The sequence below is a fragment of the Humulus lupulus genome, chromosome 2 (genome assembly GCF_963169125.1).
Source record: "Humulus lupulus chromosome 2, drHumLupu1.1, whole genome shotgun sequence".
In the NCBI taxonomy this organism is placed as follows: domain Eukaryota; kingdom Viridiplantae; phylum Streptophyta; class Magnoliopsida; order Rosales; family Cannabaceae; genus Humulus; species Humulus lupulus.
The window spans coordinates 261,586,672-261,597,142 of NC_084794.1; the positions used below are offsets into that span (position 1 = coordinate 261,586,672).

General features: G+C 33.1%; 1 long non-coding RNA gene across 3 annotated transcripts; it reads left to right on the forward strand.

Annotated features, from left to right (window-relative positions):
- Nucleotides 1-1,912: 1,912 nt before the first annotated feature.
- LOC133816663 (uncharacterized) lies at nucleotides 1,913-8,523 on the forward strand. 3 transcript variants are annotated; one of them, XR_009885399.1, is made up of 6 exons: nucleotides 1,913-1,999; nucleotides 2,105-2,161; nucleotides 2,739-2,891; nucleotides 2,997-3,053; nucleotides 7,526-7,569; nucleotides 8,193-8,523. It is a non-coding gene; the product is annotated as an uncharacterized LOC133816663 (long non-coding RNA). The 3 variants fall into 3 exon arrangements; XR_009885401.1 differs by lacking the exon at nucleotides 1,913-1,999 and having other exon boundaries at nucleotides 2,025-2,161; nucleotides 2,680-2,891; XR_009885400.1 differs by lacking the exons at nucleotides 2,739-2,891; nucleotides 2,997-3,053.
- The last annotated feature ends 1,948 nt before the right edge of the window (nucleotides 8,524-10,471 follow it).

Genomic DNA, 10,471 nt, shown 5'->3' on the forward strand with positions numbered 1-10,471 from the left:
TTACTTCAACCACTTTACATTCCAAAATGTAAATGGGAAGATATAACAATGGATTTTGTGGTAGGACTACCTAGGACCACAAAGCAACATGATTCTACTTGGGTAATAGTGGATAGGCTCACTAAGTCTGCCCGTTTTCTACCAGTTAAGACAACCTATTTGGCGAACCAATATGCAGAATTGTATGTGAGCAAAATAGTGAGACTTCATGGGGTTCCAAAGTCGATTATTTTTTATCAAGGGTCAGTGTTCACATCGAACTTTTGGAAGGGATTACAGAAAGCTATGGGAACAAGGTTAAAGTTCATTACTGCATTCCATCCCCAGACCGAAGGGCAATTTGAGAGGACTATACAGATTCTAGAGGACATGTTGAGATGCTGTGATTTGGAATTTTCAGAATCTTGGAGTCGATACCTACCCATGATGGAGTTCTCCTATAATAATAGTTATCAATCCATTATTGGGATGACTCCCTATGAGATGCTTTATGGGTGCAAGTGTAGATCTCCTCTGCACTGAGATGAGGTCGGGGAGAAGTAGATATTAGGCCTCGAGGCGGTTAGGGAAGCAAGCGAGGCAATCGAGAAAATTCGCCAAAGGATGCTTACCGCTCAAAGTAGGCAAAAGAGTTACGCGGACCTTAAGAGAAAGGACATCGAGTTTTCAATGGGTGAGTTTGTGTTCTTTAGAGTCTCGTCGATGAAAGGTGTTATGCGTTTTGGGAAGAAAATGAAGTTGAGCCCGATATATATAGGTCCATTTGAGATTTTGGATAGGTTAGGGCAGGTTACGTACCGTTTACCATTGCCCCTAGCACTAGCCGAAACACATAACATCTTTCATATCTCGATGTTGCATAAGTACGTGTTAGATCCCTCTCATGTTCTGAGTTATGAGCCGTTACAGATGAAGCAGGACCTGAGTTACGATGAACAACCCGAGCGTGTTATCGAAAAGGGAATCAAGGAACTGAGATCCAAAAGGATTCCAATAGTTAAGGTCCTGTGAAAGAATAGTACGGAACGAGAAGCAACATAGGAGTTGGAGGAAGACATGAGAGAAAGATACCTTGAGTTGTATGGTAAGAAAAAATTTCGAAACAAAATTCCTTTTAAGGAAGGTATATTGTAGCGCACCAAATATTTTTATTTATTAATTTTGTGCTTTGTTTTATTTTTAATTGTTAAGTGTTAGAAATTATTTTTATTTATTGTTTGAATTGTTTGGTAGAAATTGTGTGAATTTAATTGTAAATGTTTTATTTATTTATTAATTTAATTTGTGAGTAAAATGAGTTTTGATTGAATGCACCAAGGTGCATGGTAGGTAGTGATACACCTTAGCAATTGTGTGTGTGCATGTGCATGGTGTGCATGCAATAAATTTCCTACACATTATTTCCTTTTTATTTGATTTATTTTATTTAATTAAAATAATTACAAATAAAATAAAATAAGGAGAAAATGGGAGATAGACATGTAAGGCTTAATGGGAAAGGAATGTTTTCTTTTTCTAATTGGTTTGGTCCTAAATCAATTTGATTGGATGATTTTGTTAAAATGGGTAAGGAAAAGAATCACTAATTATTGTATATTTTATTGGTTGGCTTATTTTGGTGAGTAAATATTTGTGAAAAAAAAAGAAAGAAAAGGAAAGAGGGAGAGGATATGGACGGCAGCCACAAGAAAAGGAAAGGGAATTAGAGTTTTTTTTTTTCTTCTCTTTTCTTATTTGTTTCATTCAATTCACTTGATTAGGGTCAATATTGCAATTAACTTGATTTGGGAAAAGGCTTGAATAGTTTCCCTTTTATTAGTTTTGATTGAAGGACCTTTAGGGAAATAAGTAGGTGAGCAATGAGTATTGGGAACTCATTTTGTGGCTGGCGTGCAAGAGGGAAGAGAGAGAGAGAGAGAGAGAGAGATAGAGCATGAGAACTAGAGAGAGAAAGAAGAGAAAGAAAGAGAAAATAAGATGATGATTTCGAAGGTCTTAGGTAAGTGCTCTTGCGTTGGTGGTTTAAATCCTCTAAGTTATCTTTTTATTTTCTTGATGCTAAGAACTCTCTTCTTCTCTTTGTTATAATTTTTGAAATCCCTAGGGAAGTTTGATCAAAGGTGGTGGCCATTGTTTTGGTCCTTGAGTTCTAGCAAGAGAGGTAATGGGAACCCTTTTTTGTCCTATGGTTATTGTTCTTATCTTTTGGTTCATGTTGTTTTGAGGATATTGTTTATGAATGATGGTATATTGTTTTGTTCTCTTTTGTGTGCATGTGCCTGGTTGCATGGTGTGCATGCAATAAATTTCATGCACAATATTTCCTTTTTATTTGATTTATTTTATTTAATTAAAAGAATTAAAAATAAAATAAAAGAAGGAGAATATGGGAGATAGGCATGTAAGGCTTAGTGGGAAAGAAATGTTTTATTTTCCTAATTGTTTTGGTCCCAAATCAATTTGATTAGATGATTTAGATAAAATGGGTAAGGAAAAGAATCACAAATTATTGTATATTTGATTGGTTGGCTTCTTTTTGTGAGTAAATAATTGTGAAAAAAAAAAAAAAAAAAGGAAAGAGGGAGAGGATATGGACAAGAGCCACAAAAAAAAGGAAAGGGAATTGGATTTTTTTTTCTTCTCTATTGTTATTTATTTTTATTTAATTCACTTGATTAGGGTCAATGTTGCAATTACCTTGATTTGGGAAGATGCTTGAATAGTTTCCCTTTCATTAGTTTTGATTGAAGGACCTTTGGGGAAATAAGTAGGTGAGCAATGAGTATTGGGAACTCATTTTGTGGCTGGCGTGCAAGAGGGAAGAGAGAGAGAGCATGAGACCTAAAGAGAGAAAGAAAGAGAAAAGAATAGGAGGATTTCAGAGGTCTTAGGTAAGTGTTCTTGGGTTGGTCGTTTGAATCCTCTAAGTTATCTTTTTATTTTCTTGATGCTAAGAACTCTCTTCTTCTCTTTGTTATGATTTTCGAAATCCCTAGGGAAGTTTAATCAAATGTGGTGGCCAGTGTTTTGGTCCTTGAGTTATAGCAAGAGAGGTAATGTGAACCCTTTTTTGTCTTATGGTTGTTGTTCTTATCTTTTGGTTCATGTTGTTTTGAGGATACTGTTTATGAATGATGGTATATTGTTTTGATCTCTTTTGATTTGTTGGTTGATTGATATTATGGATATTAGATTGAGAGGTTGTTTTGTTTGATGCATGAAGGGTTTGGCCTAGGCGTGTGGTGTCAGCCTATAGGGTATTGTTGCATGTTGGTGTTGTTTTTTTTTTCTTGTCGCTTATACACATTAGGAACATGCTAGGTTAATTGGTTAAATGAAGAGTTTGTCTTGAATCTTGTATAAAAGATAAATTAGTGATACATGAAGGTTATGGTTTGAGTTTTTTTTTAGAAGCATGAATTAAAGATGAATTATACTTGCTTATTTTTGTGTATAATTTGTGAGTAAATTGGTGAAACAATGATTTAAATGCACAAGTGATGTCTCTAATGATATTTTGATTTTATGTAAATAAAATTGTGTTTTATTTCACATTTAAAATAGTGTTTTTACTCAATAAATACATCTAGTTTATATATATATATATAATTTATGAAGAAAATGCAGTTTTAATCCAAGTTTATTTGAGTGATCTTATAGTTGCAGGAATTTTTTATTTAAAAATAAGAAATGTTTTTCAAATGAAATAAATGTGAGTACATTGCATAAATTATTAGCCTAAGTTATGTATATGTAAAAATGATATTTTTAATATGTAACCATGAATGTTCACATTATTATTTAAGTGCTGTTGTTTTTTATTAAAATGAGAAAATGTTTGGGCTTAATTTCACTTATGATTTTTAAACAAAACAAAGGTTGCTGAAATTTTATGTTAATTAAGTTAAAATAAGTATTTTGTTTAAAATTAATGGGTTTTACACTTACATTATTTAAGTCTTAAATAATATAAGAGAAAATATATTTTCTCACACTTTAAATTATAATTTCTCACACTTAATCTTGTAATTTTAATTAATTTAGAAAAAATGTTATTTTCTAAAGGAAACTTGAAATTTTATAAGTATTTCTAAATAATTACAAATTTTGTTGTTTCTAAGCAATTTAAAATAGTAAATGGGAGTATTATTTTATGAGAAATTTAGGAAGGTTAAATAAATTATTTTTATGATTAAAAATAATGGTAAATAAATCATGTTGCTGAATTTTATATGAAAAAGTAAGAAATAAGCATGTAGGGAATATCGTTTTAGAACGTCACTTTTTAACAATGCTCCCACGTATGCGTATCGCATGCAAATACATTTTTACATTCAAATATATGCCTATTGTTCAAAAATATAGTTTTTACTTTGTACCCATGAAGGGATAATAGGTAGAATTAAGTAATGCCCCGACTAATTCTAAGACCTCGGACTATCAAAATTTCTAAGCATAACTACTATTTTGGAATATATACATAGGATAATAGAACTTTATTATAAAAATCCAAAATACGGGATCCCATTGTTATTACATAAAATCATAAAGCAAACAAAAACCTTTTATTTAATTGTTCAAATAATAAATGCAGAAAAACATAAATACATAATTGAAAAGACTTGAAACAAAACGTCATCCTCGATCTTTCCCATCAGTCCATTCATTCAGTTCTCGCCCAATACACATGCCAAAGCTGTTATATTATTTCATATAATATAATATTAGATTAAATAATGTGACAAAATGTGATTTGTCACACAAATGTGATTTGTCACACCTTGTAACATATTATTGAGAGTCACAAAATTGGACACATGTGTGTGCCTAAATGTGACATATTTTGGAGTTACAAAATCAGTTACAAATTTGTAACTCCCAAATATTACCGAATAATGTGTACATTATATGTTACACATTTGAGATTGGATTTCGTAAAGCCATATGAGAAATGGCTGATGGAGATGTGATTTTAACTCTCATATTGTGTATGGAAGTTAAAAAATCAAGTGGGAATAAATTGGAACGTTTTGGAAAAAACTAAAAAAATTGGTTGCTGAAAATGACCAAGGGCCGCGACGCTAGTGGCTGACAGCTTCATACAAATTCGGTTTTTATCCAATTTTGAACGTTTCCAACAGCCAAGTAACTCCCAAATCTCTATTTTAATTCCATAAAACATCCAATTAATCATTGGTAACAGCCATGGGGGTTGGTGGAATTTGAAATTCAAAGGGTGTCTCAAAACTCTATAAATAGGAGCCTAATGCTCACTTGTAAGACACACAATTTTTCATCCACAAAGCACTTGGCTGAAAAATACACCAAAAGGCTTGATAATTCCAGAGAGCTATTTCCTAGAGAGATGCATTAGTGCTTAGAGAATAGGGGGAAATAAGCTTTTGGACAAAGGTCTTGAACCTTGTTCAAGTTGGTGATCCCCACTACTCTACACTTTGGTTGTGTGAGAGTTTGTTTGTGTTTTCATTCTTTTGTTCTTCTTATTTACTTGTATTGTTATAGTATTGAGTTTGTAATCTTCTTCTTCTACATCTTTTTATTTACTTGTATTTTGAGCAATTGAGTTGTAATACTTATTTAATCAATATTATCTTGTCCATTGTATTTTTGCATATAGTTGTATTTGGTTTTTCCATAATTCCATTGAGCAATAATATATATTCTCTAACAAAAGATACAATCCATCCCACCTTCCAAGCTTATTTTCATGTACCATCTAAAATAAAAAGGAATGAGTCTAATGCCCAGCAAGGAAAATCTACTAAAACATATTATAAATCATCAGTCTAAAACAAAAATCATAAAACATATGACATAAAAACATAAATCATAAAAACACAGGACTACAATATTAATGTCCATTAACTCATTACCATAGTATGTGATAAAACTATCTAGGTCCTTTGTCTACTAATCGAGCTAGGTTAGATCACAAAATAGTATATGACAAACCATCTAGGTCCTCTTGCTACTATTCGAGGTAGGTTAATCATAACTCTAATCTACGATAATGATAAAAAAAATCTTGGGATTTTCTTATTTGGTATCTAAGATACTATATTTCTCAAGTGACTACAACATAAACATATAACATATAAACATAACATAGCATATAAATATAATCATAACATATAAAATCTAACCTATTTTTCTTACCAAAAACTGGGATATTGATGACAAGAACGGGATTGAAAACTCCTAAAACCAAATACTAAGATCCATAAGTTTTCTAAAGAAATGGAGATGAAAAGAAGATCTAAACCATTAAGATAGAAACTTACCGAAAACCTTAAGTTTCAAGAAACTTAAACACCTAACCAAAAGCCATAATAACATGTTAGGATCTGAAAGAAAATAAAAGAACAATAATGAACTAAACCTGAGGACAAAGAATACCTCAGATAGACTAGAACTTTGATCTACACCTCAATACTGAAATATCACTCTATCTTACTTCTCAAGTGTTTAGAAAATCTTGGATTGAAAAGCTTTTAATCCCAAAACCCTACTGTTTTCTCTCTAGAATAAACTTAGCAGCTTGAAGGCTTTGAAAAATGCTTGAATAATGAATGAAATGGCTGAGTGCAAGGTCCTATTTATCGAGTTCAAGGAGTGAAACTAACCCCTTTTAAAAAGAATAAATAAATGTATAAATTTGAATTTTCTATTCAACAGATGCTCAGAACTCAATAAAAAACATTCAAGAGCAAGTCCAAGTTGTTGAGGGCTGTTTTAAGCTCGAATTCCACGGATTTTCAAACTACACTGAAGGAGCCAATATATCGCCCCCTATAGGTGATATATCGGCTGCCCCTATATCCCAAGCCTCAGTGGTTTCGTTTGTTCGAAGTCAATGTGTTTTCCGTATCAACCTTAGGCGACATTTCGACCCCTATAGATGCGATATATTGACATACGCTGATATTTTAAAAATGTTTTTGCACACTTTCAGCACACTTGAAGTTTGTTAAAACAACTTTGACTGAATAAAATGTGATCCTAAGAACTGCTCGAAGGTTCTAGACCTTCTAGATATATCCTTTATTAATTTATTCATCTAAAATCCTTAAATCCTTAATAAAAATGCATGTGACAAGTGTCGCATTCTTAATTATTCTATCTAAACCTTAGGTTATAATAAATATCATTTCTAGGACCAACTATATTAATCAAACCTTATGTTAAAATTAATATTTCTAAACTATAGGTTAAACTTATTACATCCATAACTATTTCTACAAGTTTCTAACTAAATCCTGACTTGAACCAATAACCACAAAAACTATAATACTACAAGCTGCTACTACTACTATCCAGCTAAGTAAAATTCTGAGACGCTACAAATTGGCATTATTCCTTTGTGATTTTATGTGATGATGTGTATGTTTGGAATGATTGGGCAATTGGAACCATGTGTGCATGGCCCATGCACACATGGGGTGTATATGTTGGGCAAGAGTATTGATATGTGATTCTAAGAAGCGATGTATGATCATGATTACAGGCTCGTTGTGAAGTTTTTCTCATTTTTCTTTGCTCGGACCTGAGGTAAGGAAGTTAGATAGAATTTCTATGTTTATGCTATGAAATTGTAAGATTGGTCTGTTAAGAGAATAATGATATGATATGTATGATGAAGGACCATGAGATATGAAGTATGGAATTCTATCTTGAAATGCTATGATGAATGTGAGTGCAACATGTGTTCTCCTTTGTGTTGTTTTGAGATGGGTTTCATGTGTTTGTATGTTATATGAAAAAGAAAATGGTTGTTAGCGTGTTGAGCGCGACACAACAAATGACTTACTAAGGATATGACGTAACTCATAGGGCGAAGGCGTCGAGGTTATTCAAGGACCAGAGCTTCCTGTTTACCTCACAAAGGAGGTCTTTCCAGTTTTATGCTTTTACTGGTTACCTTAAGATGTGACATGGACAATAGTGGTGCCATGATCACAAAGAATATAATGATGACATTTTATTATGATGTAGGATGATGATGTTTAATTATGATGCATGATTATGATGTATGGATATGAAGTATGATTATGACATACGACGACGATATGGTATGAGATTTATGATATGAATATGTTTTCTTTGTATGTTGTTGTATTTGTTTGTACTTTCTTTCTGGAATTTTAGCTCACCCCCTTACTTTCCCTTTTCAGGTAACAAATAAGGTTTCTCTTTGGCATGAGTTGTGATGTGGGGAGTTCCGACATCTGGGTGTGTATGGCGTCAGGGTATCCTATGAATGAATAAACGAACAACATAAGCGCCGAGTTTCAAGAAACGATGTTAGGGACTTAATTTTTTTTAAACCTATCAGTGGGACATAAACTTTAATTATTTTTAAACATTGTATAAGTACATTTACTTTTGTTTTAAGCTATTGGGCTCAACTTGCATGTTTTATCAAGGCCCCACTAGATTTCTTAAGTTAAGTTGTATTCTTCTATTATTTATGAGTACTGAGACGTTTTACAAAAAAATAAATTAGTGCATTTTACAATCCATGTGTTGGCATACCCGAATATGTGCACTTCTTTAGACTCTTGGATACCCGAAACTACTAAGTAGTCGATAGGGACCACATTGAGCAACTCAGTGTTCCGAGTGGTAGCTAGCTTGGCGAGGGCATCAACGTTTGCATTTTGCTCCTAAGGGACTTGCCTAATCATGTACTGCTTGAAAAATTGTAACATCTTTTGCGTTTTGGCTAAGTAAGACGCCATTGTTGTCCATTTTGCTTGATACTTACCAAGCACCTGATTAACCTCTAATTATGAGTCGCTGAAAGAATTTGAGTCCCTTAGCTTGGAGTTATTGTGCCATTCGTAGTCCAACGAAAAATGCTTCGTATTTTGCTTCATTGTTGGATACGTCAAAACCAAAACCAAGACCCAGTGGCCCCTAGAGAAACCAAAATAAGCTCGACTCCGGTGCCATTCTCATTTGAAGAGTCATCAACATACGATTTCCACATAGGTATGGTCTGATCGAACTGGTCTGGCTGTTAGGTGATTCCTGTACATTCTACTATGAAGTCAACGAGGGCTTGGCCCTTGATTGTTGTCCTTGGGTGATATGTGATGTCATATTTTGTAAGCTCAATAACCCGCTTAAGTAACCTTCCTAAGGTTTCGGTTTTTCCAGGACTTGTCACAAAGGTTGGTTGGTAAAGACTCTCATGGAGATGCTTGGAAGTAGGGTTGGAGCTTGCAAGAGACGACAAAAGGCAAAAGGTTAACTTCTTGATGACGAGATACCTTGACTCTGTGTCAAGCAATTGTTTGTTGACATAGTAGACTAAGTGTTGTGCTCGACCTTCTTTGCGTACACCCCTACCTCCCAATAGAAATCTATCAACTGGTACTCCCCATTGGGAATTTCCTTTACATGTCGTCACAATGGTCCTTGAGGCCCACTGACACACATGTCGTCAGCCTCTGATACTAGAGGCGTTGTGGAAGAACGTGTTGTCCTGTCCATACGCCCCACAACACTAATCCTAAGAAAAATGTGAGAATGTCCTTGGGGAATGTGCACCCACCTTCTGACACCCATTCTGTGTGTTCCCCATGCAGTGCCTGCTAGGGAAGGCCGGGTGTCGTCACTATATGTCGCACCCTCTACGTAAAAGCCCATAGGCCATGCACAATTAAATTTTTTACAAAATGCCCTGTAAAAAACCCAAAATTATTCACGGATTAGCTACACTAATGTAAATTAGCTTTAATAAGACTGATTTCCCACAAGTCGCTTGTACATAAAGTTTGGGACTCATTTGTAAAGGGATCCAACTTTTGAAGAATGCTAAGACGCCGCTAAAATATCTAGAAAACTTGAGCCTTACAAGTTCTTCATCTTTAATACGATTGATTGTGGACTAGGTTAATTAATCACATGAACCACGTAAAATATGTCTTTCATTATCTTAGTAAGGTCATTCATTCTCTCTAATCCTTGGTTGACAAAAAATGTAGTTAACAATCTATAAAAATGTTGGTCATAATCATATATTATTTTATTAAAAATATATTAAATATAAAATATTTAACTTAAAAACTAGCAATACATTATAATTAAAATATATATTTATATTAAAACAAGAGTAAATACAATTTTAGTTCCCTATGTTTAAGTGAAATTCTAGTTTAGACTTTATGTTTCAAAAAAATAATCTAAAAGAACTTATTTGCAGAAAAAATCTTTAACTTAACCCACATGTATCTAAATCTCTATCTTCTTAAAAAGTTAGTATCGTTAGTCTTTTCACTATTTTATCCAAATTTATATATATTTAAAAAAATAAGTATTTTGTAAAAAAAAATCCCAACCCATACATAATTTTGCACATAGATCCCCAACTTAAATTTTTTTTTTTATAAAATCTAATCAATCAAAATACAATAATATCATGGTTTTGTAATTTATTTATTGTGAA